We start from the raw sequence: 18,064 nt of genomic DNA, 5'->3' as shown, positions 1-18,064 counted from the left end.
ACTGGATTCTCAGAAAAGTCTTTTACGCAAATTTTCCAGTCCAGAGTGTTGTTTACTGGATAGAAAGCACAGTTATCATAGATCAGAAATGGATAATGAGGTTACCTCATGCTGTAGGCCTGAAGCCACTGAGCTAAGTACAGTGCTAATAACAACTCGCTGGAAGCTGAAAGAATGACGTAATGCAAAGATGATCTGACAAAAGAAAACAGCACTGGTCACTCTCAAGTGTTTCCATCCATTGTAATTTACCTTCTGTCACCCTATCTCGTTAAAAGTCACAAAACAGAAGATAAATACAATTATGTATGGTATAGATATAGTACATAGGATGTGATGTCAACAACACCAACTGGTGATTTGAAAAAATAGTTAAAACAAAAAAATTATAATTTCATTTGTAACAATAAAAACTACTTTGTGGAATTAGACCATTGATCTCTGATTGATCTGATTTTTTGAGTGGGGCAGAGAGGATGTTCGATGACTTACTGGACCAAACTCCATCCAAAATCCTGTTGAGATTTCTCCATCCCTAATAACTCCAGCTCCAGGCTTGGAACACAGACTTTATGATGTTATTGTTTACCCGATATTTAGTTTTATAGTGTTCTTTAAAGAACACCTGTTCCCATGAACCCTAGGTCACGGTTCTACAGAAAAGGCAAGTCCATGCGTGTATGACAAACCAAGAACACATATTTATTACTGCTTTACCTGAACTTCAATGTTTTAACTTGATGGCACGGGTGCTAGTCTGAGCCCTCTTACCGGTCTGCAGCTATGCAGTCCCATTAAATGTCCAGTCACGGTGCTTTTACTAAAATCTGTCTGCTACCACAGTGGACAGTGTCCTTAGAGGACATACAGTGACAGTGCACTTTGTACTACCAAGATCAGATTGATGTTGATCTTACAAGTTTGGAAAAGAATCCTTGGAACTGTTTTTATTATTACACAGATATTTAAAACCAACATTTTAATCTTCTTTGCATAGGCGTTTACTACTTGTATTTGCAGGGGCTCTGTTTTACTGTAGAGATTATTACATTTTCAGTTGATCTATTTGAACCTGAACTTAAAAGGAATAGGTTAGACTTGAGGATTTATCGAATGGCATTTTAAATGTCACCTCGTGGCACATGAAAGGCTCTTCATCTATAGTAATTAAATGAATATTTAACAAGCACATTATCTGTTCCCGACAGCCAAAAACAGCCTAAAAAGATGGGCTCATTGTGTTTATCATGGGCACAATGAGCCATTACAGGTATTGTTTCTTGCTCACGCTAAAGGTGACACTCCTTCTCTCACTGTCATTTACTCACTATTGATGAAACAATGTGGTCATTTTGCTTCCCATGGTAATGGGATACAAACAATAATAACAACTGTACATTTTAAATGCCATCTCCCTCTGTCACACCCCTATTCAACTACTTTCTCTGTGTCTCCTTCTTTCTTTGCCATAAATTAATATAATGATTCTCCTTTTCTATTTCTATTTTGAGCGTTTGTCTTTCTTTCTTTTAGGATGGAAGAGATGTCTCCTGATAGTTTTGGTGACACATATTAAATCCGTAGTTTCATTAAGGAACACATGACTATCTTACTAGATATTTTGAAACCTTAATCTTTATTACTACTCCCAATGTATATGATCTGTTGCTGTATATTGAAAGTACTGTTCATCTTTCCCTGCTGTGTGTATTGTTTTAATTCTGGAGCTGCATAATTCTAAGAGAAAAAAAACTGTTTGTGAGCGTGGGTCACTCTCTCACAATGTTTTACATACCCCATGATGAGACACTGGCACCAGTGTATGGGCACTCAGCCTAGGGTGGCAGCTGCATGTGACGGCTATCAGCTTCGCTTATTCACATGTGTGTGCCTATGCCAAAACACACACACTCACACACAGACACACACAGCAGGACCACAAACGGCCATGTATGGTTTTGATCCTAATCCCACTCAGTCGAATCGTGCTCCATGTGATGCTGTTGTTTGAGTCATTCACAGAACACACATACATACAGATTCAGGTGTTTTTGTGTGCATGTGGTGAACAACTGCTATATCGTGGTTTCATTTAAAACGTACAGCTGTATGTGTATTTTTTCCTTTACTCTGCCTTTCTTTGACTTCCCAATTAGTCACTTCACCCTTCACTACAGCAGACTGCCTAACAGGATATCCAGACAATGAGTGGAAACAAGACTCAAGGAGGGTGAAAGGAAAACTCTGTCACACCAACATCTGTTCCAATTACCTGCGTGCTGTTTGGGTTTACCTGTGCTGCTATGTTTCCTCTGTTTTACAGTTTAATACAGCATGCCACATGGTTTAATTTCCTAAAGTGTTCAGTAAAAATAAATAAACAAATAAATAAAAGCTCCCTGCTGTCAATTTTTAAGCCTGTGCACAACCTCAGCCCCTGCCTGAGTCCCAAACCATCTCCCTTGGAATTGGCATTAATTGCCTGAGAAAGGAAAGTAATTATCTCGGGTAATTATTACTCTGGGTAGAGTGAGAAACTTGACAAGCCTTCTCTGTTGGTCCCCTGTGGGGAGAAGTAAGGAGAATTCTGCCTTTAACGTGTTTTAATTGGTGGGGCTGGGTCCTCAAAGCTATAAGCTATCATGGCTTAAGGGTTTATAGCACACACACATGCACCCATGAGGGCACGCACACGCATACAGAGGGACAGACACATTGGTATTCACCTTCACGTTCACACGTTTCCGTTCACTTGTAGGCCTGAAAATGACTTAGATGTATACGTGTGCAATATTGTTTCCTAAGGAAAAAGAAAACACAAAGGAGTTCATGCACAGTAAAGTACTTTTCCTTTTGGGATACTGCCTCCATCAATCTGTTAAAGCAACGCCCTCCTCCTGGCTTTGAGACAAACCCACAACCAAGACAGAGAGAGCAACGCTACACCCACAAGATTAAATAACTTAAACAATGTGATTATTTTTTAAACATCAATTATGTGTATTGAACTAAAAACATTAATAACAGGCAGATTCTCCGAGCTGCTCTTTGGATTTCCACCACAGTAAATTAATTGATACAGACAGCCTGTGGAATTTTGAATTTCAGATCAAGTGCAGCAGCAAATTCTTTGCGTGTCACATGATCTGGCTCACATACCAGCTTCAGTGAACAGATTTTTAGCATTTTGCAGTTTTTTCTATTGACTGGAACTGGTCATCCTCCTCTGATCTTTCAGTGCGTTGTGGTCTGTTGGTGCTGGATAATGATGTTTCCCTTGGTGCTCCTACTCTTCACACTGTATCTTTTTCCGCCAACAACGTGAGTTAGTTCGAATAGTGACTTTAAAAAATTTACTTGTTTTTCTTTGATTACTATGCCACAGACACTGTTACATGAAATGATTATGGTCTGAAACAGATGGGCTAAGTGGTCCGACTGTGTGTTTTCTTGTAGTCTGTCTGTCTGTAGTCTGTAGCCTTTGTTTTAGATAATAATCCTGCTGCCTACCTATTAATGTGACTGTGTGCAATTCAGATTTCTGCTGCATTAAAAGTGACATGCAAATGACATAAATGTCTGACCCAGTTAGATTGGTGTTGTGACCTTTACGGAAAGTGACCAGGCTGTTCATTTAGACATGAACCTGACACTTTTAGATGCAGTTTTATAAATGGAAAGCAGTGCATGCCTGAAAGGGACCTTATTGTTTATCCTAGTAAGAAAAACCTAACTACTATTCAAAATGTAATTACAATTGTCTCTGACAGTCTTCCTGAAACATTTGAGGTGAGAAGGCAAGAAGGATAGGACCACTGTTGGTTGATGTTAGTTTTAGAGGCGTTATAATTCTTTGATATTATGTTATTTAACCATCAAACAAATAAAGCAACTAAAGGTAGCAAGTGCACTTAGAAAGTATGAAATAGGTACAAGGTTGTATAATGATGTCTCTGGAGATGTGTCTCTGTTACCTGCTGTGCAGCAAACATGCCAGTCAAACACCAGGTGGTCAGAACCCTGCTAAGCCCTCACATTTTTGAAGGCTTAGCAGGTAAAGTCACACATACATGTACAGTCACATATACACATCTAAATGTAGTTAGTGACAACTAAAGAAATGACAAGAAAGGAAGAAGAAAAGGTCCCGACATGATCACCATCCCTGGTGTCCTGCAAATATTTATATTTGTTTCTTAGGGTAAAGCCTGGCTTAAATAATCATGAACCACACAGGGCAGCAGATAGATGATTTCTATTATATGTAGAATCACATCTACCTTAAAAAAAAAACAATGAATGCAAAGACGTGGTGTCAAATTTTGAGAACAGAATTTCACGTACTATGAACAGGACATCCCAACATTCGTTGCAAGCATTGCTTTGTTAGTGCACCATGTCTCCATAGTGCAGAGCAGATTGAAACTGGTCAGAAAATGAACAACAATGTTGAAGTGTAATATCATGCACACTAGATCATGTAGGAAATACACTTGTATTCATTTTTAGACTGAAGATCAATTATCAATTATAACACAATTAGAGAGAGTAGAGGTAGCTCACATCAAACGTTATTATATTATATATGTTATTTTATGCATATTATAGATTTTTGCATTTGATTATTTGCACAGAATTATTGCATATAGTGATCACTGATATTATTTTTTTGCACTCCCTGTTTAACAGCCATGTGAGTGAATGTGATAGTAGACTGTCTGACAGCTGGTTAGCTGACAACCACAGATGTGGACGTGTTTGTGTGTGTGTGTGTGTGTGTGTGTGTAGATATGGTTGATTTTAAAGCTTACTTAGAGAGATCCAGCTTTAGTTCAAACAATTTTGTCCTGGGCACCTTTTTGTCCATCTACAGAGTGTGTGTACACTCACATCTTTTAATTGCCTTGCCTTTAAAATTCTCTTGCGTTCAGTGTGTTCGCCTCTTAGTAGACATTGGGAAGAATGTTCTCTCATTTCCTAGTTATCCAAAGACTTGGCTGCAACTCTTTGGTTGAAAATATGTTGAAGAGTGACGAAAATGATGACTCTATAGCCCACAGTATCTGGCAATTCCTGCTCTAGAGGATGTGCTCTCAGATTGGGTGAAGACATTCTTGTACTGGAGAAAATTAACCTAATAATTCATCACATTAATGGAGGTCCATTGTGAATTTAAAATCAAAAGAAGTCCAATGAAATAACTAAATGTTACAAATAGCACAAGGAATTCTCCTTATATGGAGTTTAAAGAAAAGACTTAAACAACTGACATGTCAATAGTTTCCGAGCACACAGTGAGAACACAGCTGTGGTTTAAATGGCCCATTCCCAACCACGCTTCTGGCTGTGGCAAAGAGCTTTGTACAGTCATTTCAGAAATCACTTTCTGAAATAACTTTAGACACACTTTCTATTTTTGAGAAAATGAAAATCCACTTTTTACTTTGCTTCATCAGAATTTCACAGTCACATTCAATTTGTCACAAAATGAGGTGTGTTAATCACACTGTAAACTGCTGGTGCTAATAAGTCAGTGCACACTGTTTCTGCTATCAGAAACACATAACACAAATAGGAAACATATATAGAATTCAAATGTTGTGCTTATCTGGTTTGGTTTTTGAGTACATAATGACATCCCTGCTGCAGAGGAAAAGAAGATTTTGACCAGATGGAGAAATAGATGCTACAAAGAGCAGACTGGAAAGCAGTGCACAGTGGGAAAAGTCATGCTGGATCATATTTTGATGATGGAAGAAATTGCCACCTTTGGATCCTGTGAAGTGATGTCTTCCACTGATCATCCTGAAAAATAAAGGGGAATTTTTAGAGCGACAAAAATGTTTACACACATGAAACACGTGTGTGGAGAAAAAAAGTGTGTGGAAAAATCAGTTCATTCAAAGCAACATTTGATTCATGCTACCTGGATTAAGGTTGTAATATGGTACATAGAAAAGAATTTAGCAAAATGTCATAAAAATATCAGAACCTGTACCATGGGACTTTTGGTTTAGCACCTGTTTTACCCACTTTATTCTATCAATCCTCTTCTTGGCCATGCTTATTGTACAGACAAAAAAGATAAAAGTGTAGCAGTGCAAAAGACTGTCTTGCACAACTAATACTACTGGGAATCAAAGAACATCATTGTGAGGCTGTATGATGTGCTTCAACTTGTTTATTTGAGTTCTTCATAGTTCAAAAGGTAAAGGCCAGCTCTTTGAGGTGAAAACAAGAGGAAGGGAAATATTCAGCTGGGTCTGTGTTGAAACATGGATTTAGATTTAAATTTTCTTTTTTTCTTTTTACCTTGAATTCATTAATCAGAGCAATCGCTATAACCTACATTTTAAATAGGGCGATTCATTCCATCATTTCGAGAAACAGAAAGAGCCATTTGTCCAATTCATGCCTGCAAATGAGTGAGATAAAAATAAGCCAATCTATATTCTGGGCTGATTAACTACCTCAACTAGCCTACTTCAAAATGTGCAGCCTGCCACTACAAGATGCTATAATACGGAGTAGCTATATGGTTCAGTAAGTGTTTGGTCAGTCACCATCTGGACACAAGCATAGCAGCAAACATGTTGAAATATACAGCATTCTGCATGCAACAAACATTTGCTTACTACTCCCAACCTTTTTTTTTCATGGGGGCTTTGATCCTCAAATATGTGCTAAACATAGGCAGTTTATTTTTAGAAGTACTGTCGGCAGTATTTTCAAATTATGCTTCATCGTGGTATTAAAGGTGATATTTAAAATGGTGATTTTCTCTCTGGATTCCCCATAACGCCACCTTTGCTGCTGCGCATCAAATTCCAATCAGGTAAGTATCTGCTTAGAATTCACTAAACAACCCTTCATATTTACGGTGGGAAAAAAAATTAAAGCTTTCTAGGATATTGCTCATTTTCTCCTTCTGCTGTTTGGGATAAGAGCTATGATTTATTCATTTCTAAACATTTTGGGCTCTAGATGGTATTCAGGGCCAGTTTTCCCTTTTAATCAATGTTGAGATAAGCAGAAGTTGCATTTTGTAATTTACAGCACGATCCCTGGCTGACTCCATCTAATGTCCTGAGTGTGTGAGTGTGTGTGTGTGTGTGTGTGTGTGTGTGAGTGTGACTAAAAGCATGTGTATATGCATGTATGCAACACATAAATAACATGTCTACAAATTAGTTGTTTCGTTAATATCTTTCTATGGTTATGTATGTCTGTTTTGTACGTGGCTGAATCAGAATCTGTGTGGAGGTTAATTATCATTAACTGAAATTGATATATACCCAGAACAATAAATGGTATAGAGGGAACATCACATGCCTGATGTTGGGGAGAACTGAGTGATTAAACTACTTCAAAAACAGCCCTTCATGTGTGATTTAGGGCAGCACTCTAATACACAAGCACATTTGTGAACATTAAAAAATTCTTTCACCTTATGATGAATAATTTTTTTTTCCATACATTACCGGTTATAGTATTGGATAATAATAATACTTTCTGCCTCAGTGTGGAGTTTTATTTCTACATTCCCATTAAAGCTTGGTCAAAATCAGGACAAAATGCATCTGAATAGCTTCGGTTTTGCAGAAGCATTACTTCACATTAGGCAGCAGCATGCAGAAAAGGAATAATTCACTAATGCAAAGATGTGTTATAAAAACCACAAATACAAATAGTGTGTATTCAGCTTTTCCCCCTTATATTTAAATTGAAAGAAACAACAAAAAAGGCTTCTCTGCACTTTGACTTGCAGGATAATTAAATTGATATGCTTTGATCAAACAAAAGCTAGACAGATGCAAAACACACTCACTAAGAAGGGAATTTCTACTAGAATACAAGGCTATAGAACTTAATAACATGTGTAAATTGAATATGATTAAATCCCAAGGTTAGTGTTTGCTGATGACTGTCTGCAGTTTGCATACAATGTAGGCGTCGTTACATTTTATGATTAATGAGAAAGACAAGCCGTATTGTGTGCTCTTCATTTAGTGTGTGAATTACCTTTTTTTTTTTTTTAAAAAAACCTTGACATAATTTTGTACAAGCCAGATTACATCTTCCACTAAGTCATTTCCCAAATCATGTGAGTTTTTTTTTGTTTTCTAATATTTTACAGATATCTCTGAACAAACAAAATCTAAAATCTCTTTCAGATGATACAGCAACCTTAATAAATAATAAAACTAACTAATCGTTCATGATTTCACTGCCTTCAAAAAGTTATTTTCATGAAGGACATATACAGTGGCAAGAAAAGTATGTGAACCCTTTCGATTTTCATGGTTTTCTGCATTAATCTGTCATAAAATGTGATCTGATCTTTATCTAAGTCAAGAGTATTAACAAATATAATGTTAACACAAAATGTCTTTATTGAAAACAAACATAAATAATCGTAAAATGCTAGGGGAAAAAGTATGTGAACCCTTGGAATTAAAAACTGGTTGACCTCCCTCTTGGCAGCAGTAACCTCAACTAAGTGCTTCCTGTAGTTGTGTGCCTCAAAAAAGCTAATTGGAGTCAAGTGTTAAGAAAATCAGTTTGGAGTTGTGGACTAGACGTCCAAAGAATAAGATAGAGCTAAAGCTCTGACTGAGGTTCATGGTTGTTCTCAATAGAGACATGAAAGAGCTGAATTTCTTTGTGATATTATTTTATTTTATTTTCACATTTTATTCTTGGATTATATTCCTCGTCAGGCCTGTGTGCGCTCTGTGATGCATTTCTGACCAAATCATTTTAGCTTGGTGGTGGGATGCTCAATTGTACTGTGTACTGGCAAGAGAACACTGAAACCATGAGGTCTGTGGTTCCCTGGTATGAGAAACAATGTGGTGAAGACACTTTCCCCTCTTCTTTTCTTGTTCTTTTCCCCTGCCCTCACTCGATCACACAGTCAGCTATCTGAAGGTGTATCACTTTTCTACCCAATCATTCTCTGCCACAGTCTCCGCGATCCAATCAATTCTTACCTGTCAGGTATTAAACATGCCTCTCCCACTCTGCTCCTGTCAGCCGTCCTTTCAGTGGTACTGTACGTGACTCAACCCTCCACCACCGTCAACCTCTAGCTCATTGAATCAGTGCTCCACAGGTCCTCTATGCCGTTGCCCTACTCTCCCCAGCTTCACACACCAATGCCAATACAAGGCAAAACTTAAATTTAATGCTGTATTTTCTCTTTTCACCAGGAATTATAGTAACAGAAAACACTGTGTCCCCCGCTGACACCGCAGCTGAATTTAGCACTTAATTGTCAGCTCAGACAGGTTCGAAAATATGATAATGGAAAATTTAAAAGACATGTCCAGCTCCCTGGGATTCAGGTTGGTGCTGAAATCAAGATGGCTGTCACATATGTTTATCCACAGCATATCTGCCAAAATGTCCCATTCATGGTTTGATATGTGTGAGCAATACCCAACCAGCAGATGTTTGTTCACAAGAGAGTTCAGCTCTCTGGTTGATGTGGGACCAGCGTCCTCTCTTTTTGCCCTTTTCGTCTTTTTCTGGGCGCTTCAGTACAATTTTCTCCTTAGTGCTCAAACTGATACAGTACAACAGCTGGTTTTGTGTGAAGTGTAACACATCATCACCAGATTCACGGAATGACATTTTCTTTGAAACTGTCACTACTCAAATAAGGATAATAAAACCTTTTTTATAGACCACCTTTCCTAAGCAGAGTTTACAAAGTGCTTTACAAAAAATAAATGATTAATAACGGAATAATGGAAAAAACTAATAACGACAAATCAAGGACAAAAGCATCATAAATTTAAAGGAAGAGTTATTTGTGGCAAACTTTTGTTTGTTTCTTAATCATATGTGCTGCTCAGGGTCTGTCCCTGACTCTTTCCCTGAGGTTTCTCCCCTTTCAACCTGGTAAAGAATTTTTTAAGGTTTTCCCCGATTTCAGTTGAGAGTCATGTTATACAGACTGTAAAGCCCCTTAAGGACGAAGAGGAGAAGAAGAGGAGTAATGGTGCTCTTTGTGACACAGTGCTGCTGCTACTGACAACCAATCTGAGGCCAGGAAAGTAAAGTAACTTTCATACACCATTCAATACACCTGCCTCTGAAATATGCCTGGTAAATCTGGTTCCCTAACATTAAAGCTTCAGAAAGGAATGTGGCAGCTAAATGGAAAAGCTGTCATCAGACCTTTGCCTTACTATGAGAATGGAAGGAATCTCGGATCACTGAGGAATTTTAACACTATTAAAACTTTAAGTAACTACAACAAATGCAATATTGTGTTATTATGATGCTTCAGTTGCGTTGACCAGCCAGAGTCTGATAGTTGGCTAGCTAAAGTTTGAAAAATACATACCTTTCAAAATATTTGTCTTATTACATTGTCTCTGGTATTTTCTTATAGTACCAAGGTCGGTATGGTAGCACATTTCCCACAAATATATTTAGCAATTTGGATAAAGTTATAAAATCTAAATTTTGTGGAAAAATCTCAGCAGTTTTGACAAAAATATTTACCAAATGCAAACATCCTGTTGTAGTCTTTGTTGCTAAGGTTGCTCATCTTCTTCACCAACCTATTCTTGATCAGACTGTGACTTGAACATGTATAGCTGGATTGCAGAAGCCAACATTTTGAATGAAAACTAATATGTTTGTGGGATGTTGTAATGCCACAGTTTTATTGAAAGAGCATCCAGAGCCAATGAAAGATAGCGGTGGTGCTGACAATCATTGTTCTGGGCATAGTTTGGCCTGCAGGAAGACTTGGGGGGTGTATCTGACTGGAAGAAGTGGGCCTTTAAAATACAGGAGCTGCAACATGCGTGAAACATGCCTGTATTAAAACATTCTACAGTATAGCATGCATTTGCATGTTTTTAATTTATAAAGAAACAATCTTGTATCAATGGGCCCCCAGAATAAAAATATAATTTCTAAATCAAGAATAATACAGCCACTTTAAGATTCACTGCTCTTCGCAGGCATGAAGTGTGTCTGAGTATTTTAGTTTTTAAACCATTTATATAACAATGGAAGTTTTTATGCAGTTGACTTTTCACCTGGTTCTTCCAAAAGCAAATTTCTTAGTTGAGCATTGGTAAAAATAATAAATGCGGTTAGGGTTAGAAGTTTGGATTTTTATCAGGAACAGACAGCGTAAACTCATGAGTCCAATCAGAGCTATTGAGGACTGCCTAGTGGCTAAGAATCTGTAATTTGGTTGGGGCACTCCAGACTGGGCTGAATTCAATTTGAACACAATGCCCTCTACTTTGGCATCATTACAAACGTTTAACGCTGAATAATGAGGAAGAGTGCAATGATAATTCATGATGGGAGGCAGAATAACAATACTCATCCTAAGAGAAAATTTACATGTCAGCATTAATTATGAAACAAAAGCTCTCAGGTACAACAGGGAGGTAAAAAGTCTGTGATCTGAGGGAAGCCAGATTGCACTTAGACCTTTCTTTTCTTACAGTATATCCCTCTGGGACTCAGATGCTTTGTTAACAGTAGATTAAGGGGCATAATGCATTTATAAAAAAAAATGTAATACCTTCTAAACGCTGTAACCTTGGTTTTCAATTCCACATACAGGCTACTCTCTACTTAATGCAGCACAGCACAGCTCAGAATAACAGACTGCAAATTTATAAAGCCTTCAAGAAAGAAAAAAAAAACCCTCAATATTCATTAAGTCACTCAATGTGTAATTTAAAGGGAGCAATGCAAGTAACAGAGGAAAGCATCCCTTGTGTTGATGTTCGTGTTTTTATTACTTATCAGTGCTATAATCATAATTATACTTAATCACAGTTGTAGCATCTACTCCTTCTGCAAACTTGGTTACCTCTCGTAATCAACTGTACTGGCACCTCTGTTTTCTTCCAGGTTCATCAGAGGAGTCAAGACTGGATGATAAACTATTAGTGGGCTAGAGAGCTCAAATGCTTCCTGAGGCTTTTTCTGAATTGATCTACTGATAACCTCTATGGATGTGTGCATGGATTTGTGTGTGTGAGAGAGAGAGCACATGTTAAACAGTGTAGAGACTGAAGTCTGAAGTCTCTCAACACAGAGTAGAACAAGCTACGTGCAACATGTAGATCGTTTTGTGTTTCATATTTATATATTCATATTGGGATGTTTTGTGTATTCTTAGTTGTGTGAATGTAGCAGTTTGGCATTGGAGTGAGCTAAATGTATTCAAAAGGTTGAAAGAAAATTAATTTAATTTGAAGGAAGGCATGTTTGGTTTTTTTGAATATTGCTCCAATAATTAACTATATTTTCAAATCCTCTCAATTGACATTCCAGAAGACTGAACCATGATATTTCATTTTGACAAAGTGCGTTTGCTGGTTATATCTACAGCGTTAACACACTTTAAATTATGAGCCATCATTCATTTCAGACACATCAACCATTACAAATACAGAAAGCGCCGCAAACTTTACCCAATCATGCTCTAAATTCCAGTCTCCTTTCACTCCCTTAACATTAAAATATTTTGCATGTCAACAAGCATCTATTGGCATCAGCACAAAAACAATTTGGGGGGAAGAATTTTCCGCCAAGAGGAGGTTGGGTAGCAAAGTTCTGAGAGACGATTAAAAACCTCAAACTCTGAGCCAAATAGGTTTGATATCCTGTGCTCAGGAGCATTGGGTTGTGTATATACCAATCACTGCGCTGCTTGTTTTGTTGAATGTGCTGTCAGGATCCACAAGCTACGACTGAGTAGAGCCTAATGATCTTCAGCAGTCCCAGTTCATTTTGGTTTGAAGTGATACATGAAAATTATCGCACTGTTTACTTGTAGAAATTTAGTAAACCTCTCTTCTGCTCTCCTATCAATTTACACTGAGCCAGCTTAGCGCAGGCTACCTCAAGCATGGCCGGGAAAGTAGCGCACAATGGAGTCAATCCTGCTCAAAAAAGACAGCTGGGAACTGCTGCGCACACACACACACACACACACACACAAACACACAAGCTCAGTATGCAAAATGTATGGTAGTAAGGCTGATTCTGTAAATTACAAAATCAATTCATTCTGCACATATTCAAGCACACACATGCACATCGACATTAGATTTTACTGTATAGACAGATCAGTCATTAAATTACCTCACTATTACACCATAATCCTTATTACCCAACTCATCATCAAGGTAAATTTAATTGAAATGTTTACCATTAACCAACCTGTCTAAGTAATTGCTTTTTAAAGTTTCTTTCACCTAATCAAGTCTATTCATGCAAATTGGATATTCATGTACAAACTGTGCTCGTGTGACTCATATAAAGTGCCAGCGCCTGTATAAAATCATGTAAATTGTCCTTTCCTGTAATTATTTGTCATTTATTTACCGATACCTCTGATAAGATGTTGTACCCAATGATTAGACTTTTTATTACAACACTGCAGATAAAGTGAAAAATAACGTGTGCTGAGGGCTGTGACTGGAAGTGGAGTAACTGCTTGTGTCCACTGGGCTACCTATGACTGTGAGGTGCTGAGTGACAGATTGTGAGCAGTATAATTGGGACCTAAAACGTTTCATGTATCATGTTTTCGTGTTGGTGATTTCACTAACAGATCTCTGTCACTATAATATAGGACAGCTTCAAAAAGAGTAATCTGATTTATCCTTATGGATTATCATCAATTGCAGCGACATTGTCAAAATGCAGATTTCACACACTATATATATATATATAGTGTGAAAATTTTATAAAAAATAAATAAATAAAAGAATATGCCATGCTAGCTAGATTTCAAAAACATGCTATTAAGTTGTGTCAGTCTTAACACTATCAACTTGTAGTTTGATCACAGCCCCTTCCAATGTTTGCTCTTTTTCATGCCATTGTCTGATAAAGCAGCCCATTTTTAAGTTAGAAAAGAAACAATTTACCATGGTGCTGCACTAAAGTGACAATGTGATAGTCACTTAATAGATTGTGCCTGTGTATTTATTTTGATTTACCAAATCAGTGGTTCCCACTATTGGGGCCAAACATGTGCAGATTAAAGGTTAGTTGAGAAGGTACCAAGAAGACGATCCTGAAAAAAAAAAAAACTGTCTCAACTAGAATCTCCAGAAAATAGGGTGTAGAAGTCACTGGGGGACTGATGTTACCTTGCTGTGTGTTCCCAGTAATTTGATTGTAGCAGGTCTTTGGTAGTGCCTCTAACAGACTGGGACGGCAGCCAGGTGTGCGAAGTGATGAGCTGCCAGCTCCAGCCCTGGTGATTCCTTACATTTATGTTCTATGCTCTTCTTTGTTTGCATGTGTTCCTTCCATAGAGATGCAATAGTGGTTTATATGTCAACAAAATTTATCCATAATTAGCATTATTTTATCCTCACATTTTTTACCACAAATAAAATGTAACCTGCTCGGTTAATGTACATGCTGGATGTCTGCATTCTGTGGACTCTTTTTTGTTGACAGGCTGCTCACCACAAGTGGGCTTGAGGATTCTGTCTATAACTTTATTCATGACATGAGGGAAATTTAATTAATGCACATCAACACCACCTGTAAACTGCTTAAGCACCATAAAACCTCTGCTACACTATAGCAAGTATTGTGTTATGGTACAGTACATAAATGTGATGATGCAGACAGATGCCGAGAGCTCTCTCATTCAGCCGTGACAATTTCATATGACCTGAAATGCATCTTACACAGCTGTGCAAATGTGCCACAAATATTTATTGTATTCTGAAGATAAAGGAATTTATCCGTGTGCTGTTGTTCAGGACACACTGTTTGTTGCTAGCATACTGTACAACCTTTTCAAGACTGATCCACTTGTACATGACAGAATAGGATGGGCAGTCTGATGTTGGTAATTTAACAGTAACATGCTCTATATAATAGTTTGAGCATTGATTTCTATGATAACTTTTAAGATTGCTAGTTACAACAGCATTTTTATAGGAATACTATAATTTTATGGTAGCTGGTCATGTTGACTTTTCTTCTTCTAAACTTACATAATCTAAATGTTGAAATCTGTGTGTAACAAACACTGTAGTGAATTTTTATACATGGCCATTGCAGAAAAGAATATTCACAAGCCTGACAGGAATGTGTCTGTGTGTTAGAAATGAATTACATCTGTGATAAACATGTTCAGTATCATGCCTTGAATGAGGGTTGTTCTGTATGTGTGAGTGTGTTGATATAGAGAGAGTGTTGAAAAGAGATGAGTTTTTGAGGACGTACAGTAGCCATGACATAATATAAAAATATAAATGTCCTAACCACTAGACATCCACAAAAATATCACAAATCGGTTTTATTTCATGCATTATACAAGTTCTCCTTGATTTCCATTAGCACCTGAGATATGATTCATCAAGCACAACCACCTCTGCCAAAGACCTTGAACGTAGGGGTGTGTATTAAAGTTATACAGTATGTGCCACAACAACAGAATGAACAAGTAAGAGATCAAAGATCCAAATTTGCGATGTCTTTTACAAATAAAGTTCCATTCACATTAATTAACAGTCGTGATTGCCATCCATTGCCCTTTTTCTCATGCGTTTCGTTTTATTAATGCCATGCATCCAGGGGTCCTTGTGTTCATTTTAAAAATACAGTTGTCCTGTCAACAGAACAGTGCAGAAAAAGCAAATGCATGTTAAATAAAGTCTAAATGATGAGAATTTGAATTCAGTCACTGCCTTCCCTCTGCCTGTGCAATTTCCATCATAATAACTGTAAAGGTTTATGAGGCAGTGTGAGCATATGTGCGTGCATGAGTGTGTGTCTGTGTTTGTTCCCAAATGACCACTAAACAAAACAAAGAGTTGCAAAAAGTCTGAAGATTTACAGCTGACGCATAGGCTTTCAGGAGACATGAGTCACACAGGAACATTAAATATTGCAGTAGTGTCTGGGTTTGTCTGACTTTGTTTGTGGATGTGGGTGCATGCATACCTGCTTCTATCCCTGCAAGCATGACAGTGACTATTTGTACATATGCTCAACTTCCCATTTTAAGCTGTGTGAATGTGTGTGCATATCTCTTTATTGGGATATCACCCTCTCTTTCTTCCTCTACACAGTAACATAATCTTGGCTGGCTTACAGCATCTTGTCATTAGCCTGTGACCACAGCAGCCACAGTGTTGCTCTGATCTGTACTCAGCTTAAGACAGAGGGGCTTAGCAGCATATTGGAGAATGAATGAGAACAACTAAAAGGGGTAAAGCTAGTGAAGAGAGACGTAATAGATGAGGGAGACTTGATTTAGGAGGGGCTGGGACAGGTGGTCACTGAGAGCCAACGAGTAAAAAGGGGCCAAAGACTGTAAGAATAGATGAAGAGTGATGAATAGATGTCATGTGGGTGGAATAGGTGGATATTGATAATAAACTGCATAAGATGAAATTGAGCTAGTGAGGAAAATATAGATAACAGAGTGGGCTGAAGTCATGTGAAGAAAGATCAAACCTCCCTCCAAAGGACAACACTGATGTATGAATACGCCATTATATTATTAGAACCTCCTCATCGCTCTCCTCTGTCTCTGTCTCTACTCCTTTATCTCTATACCCATTTTAGACTATTATCTCTAACAGATTTCTCCCTTTGTCTTTGCCTTACTCCTGAGTTTCCTATCCGTCTCTTCCCATCAGTCCACCAGTATGTTGCAGGGCAGTATATTATGGCTGCCATTATCTGTGTTACAGTAACTGCCTGTCCACTGATAACAGTAATCAGTTACATCTCTCTTCACTGCCACTAAAAAGTGAAGCAGACATGACTTTATATAACAGGTTTTCCAATCTCTGCCCTTTTTTTGGTCTCCAGTTCAAACCTCACTACCACCTCATTATTCTCTTAAATCTCATATCTTTGTTGCTTTCAACCATCCTGGGTTATGATGATATTATTTATTTTTGAATTCCAGTCCCATTGCTCATTTTAACCTAATGTAAGCTTAATCTATAGGCAGCCTAAGGTGTAGCAGTAGCAGCTGTGAGTGCAAGAAGGAAAAGAGTAAAGTGCTTGCAAAATTGTTCTAATAAGTACTTGCATCTTTGTTCTCTCCAGTTTGCTGCTATTAAGTGTGACAATAAAGGTAAGAAGCCACACCGAGTAAAATATCATAGCTTTAAGTGAAAAATCACAGCTGTAGAAAAGTAATGAGGCCCTTATCCAGCAGAGGGAAACACGTTTCTCTACAGCTTACCCAAAACTATCTTCCAATCACATGTACTCAAGCACAAACAAACACTGTAATAGGTAACTAAAATGACTGCCAACATGTGCACAGACGTCGCTGCTGTTGCGATTGCAGTAACTGAGAAGAAATGTGAATGTCTACAATGAAAAAGACTTGAATACTGATAGTTTTCCTGTGACCGCCTGACAATAATTGGATTCCCTGTTGTTGTTAAACAGGTGGCCCACACTGTATATTCTTAAACTTGAGCTATTTTAAACTTAATTTAGCCTTGCGTCCTGCTACAAAATAACAGTTTCACTGCAGGTTTCCTTAGTCACAATTCCCTTAAAATACACAGCATTCAAATTCATTTCATTTAAATGGACCCACTATGTTATCATAATGCACAATACAGACACTATACACTCTGATTTTTCTGCGATCAACATACTGTACAAATGCTCATAGTAAAATAAACATTGAAAAAAGTAAATTGCATTCAGCCTTTTTGAGATGCTAAATTTAAAATTATAGGTATTCCAGCTATTAAGTGTATCATAGCTGGACTAACTAATAATAAAGTTACAGCAACCTCTAATTTCATGCTGATTTGACTGGGGATTGATTTGTCTTTGCCTGCGAGGTCAAACATTGCAAACCTCATGACGACACAAAGGAAGGCAGCAGGCTTTGGTCTGTTAAATAATCTATTAGGCGTTACAGTGAAACAGTTCAACGTCTTATTGTAACAGATTACAATGCATGTCACTTGTTATAAATATTGTTTATCCACATTTACCAAACTCCAAATATTCCATGAATCATTTATCAACAACTTCCTGCAGTCAGATTTTGTCCTTTCAC

This window comes from Anabas testudineus, chromosome 14, assembly GCF_900324465.2.
Source record: "Anabas testudineus chromosome 14, fAnaTes1.2, whole genome shotgun sequence".
Classification (NCBI taxonomy): Eukaryota; Metazoa; Chordata; class Actinopteri; order Anabantiformes; family Anabantidae; genus Anabas; species Anabas testudineus.
This window is presented reverse-complemented; position numbering follows the sequence as displayed.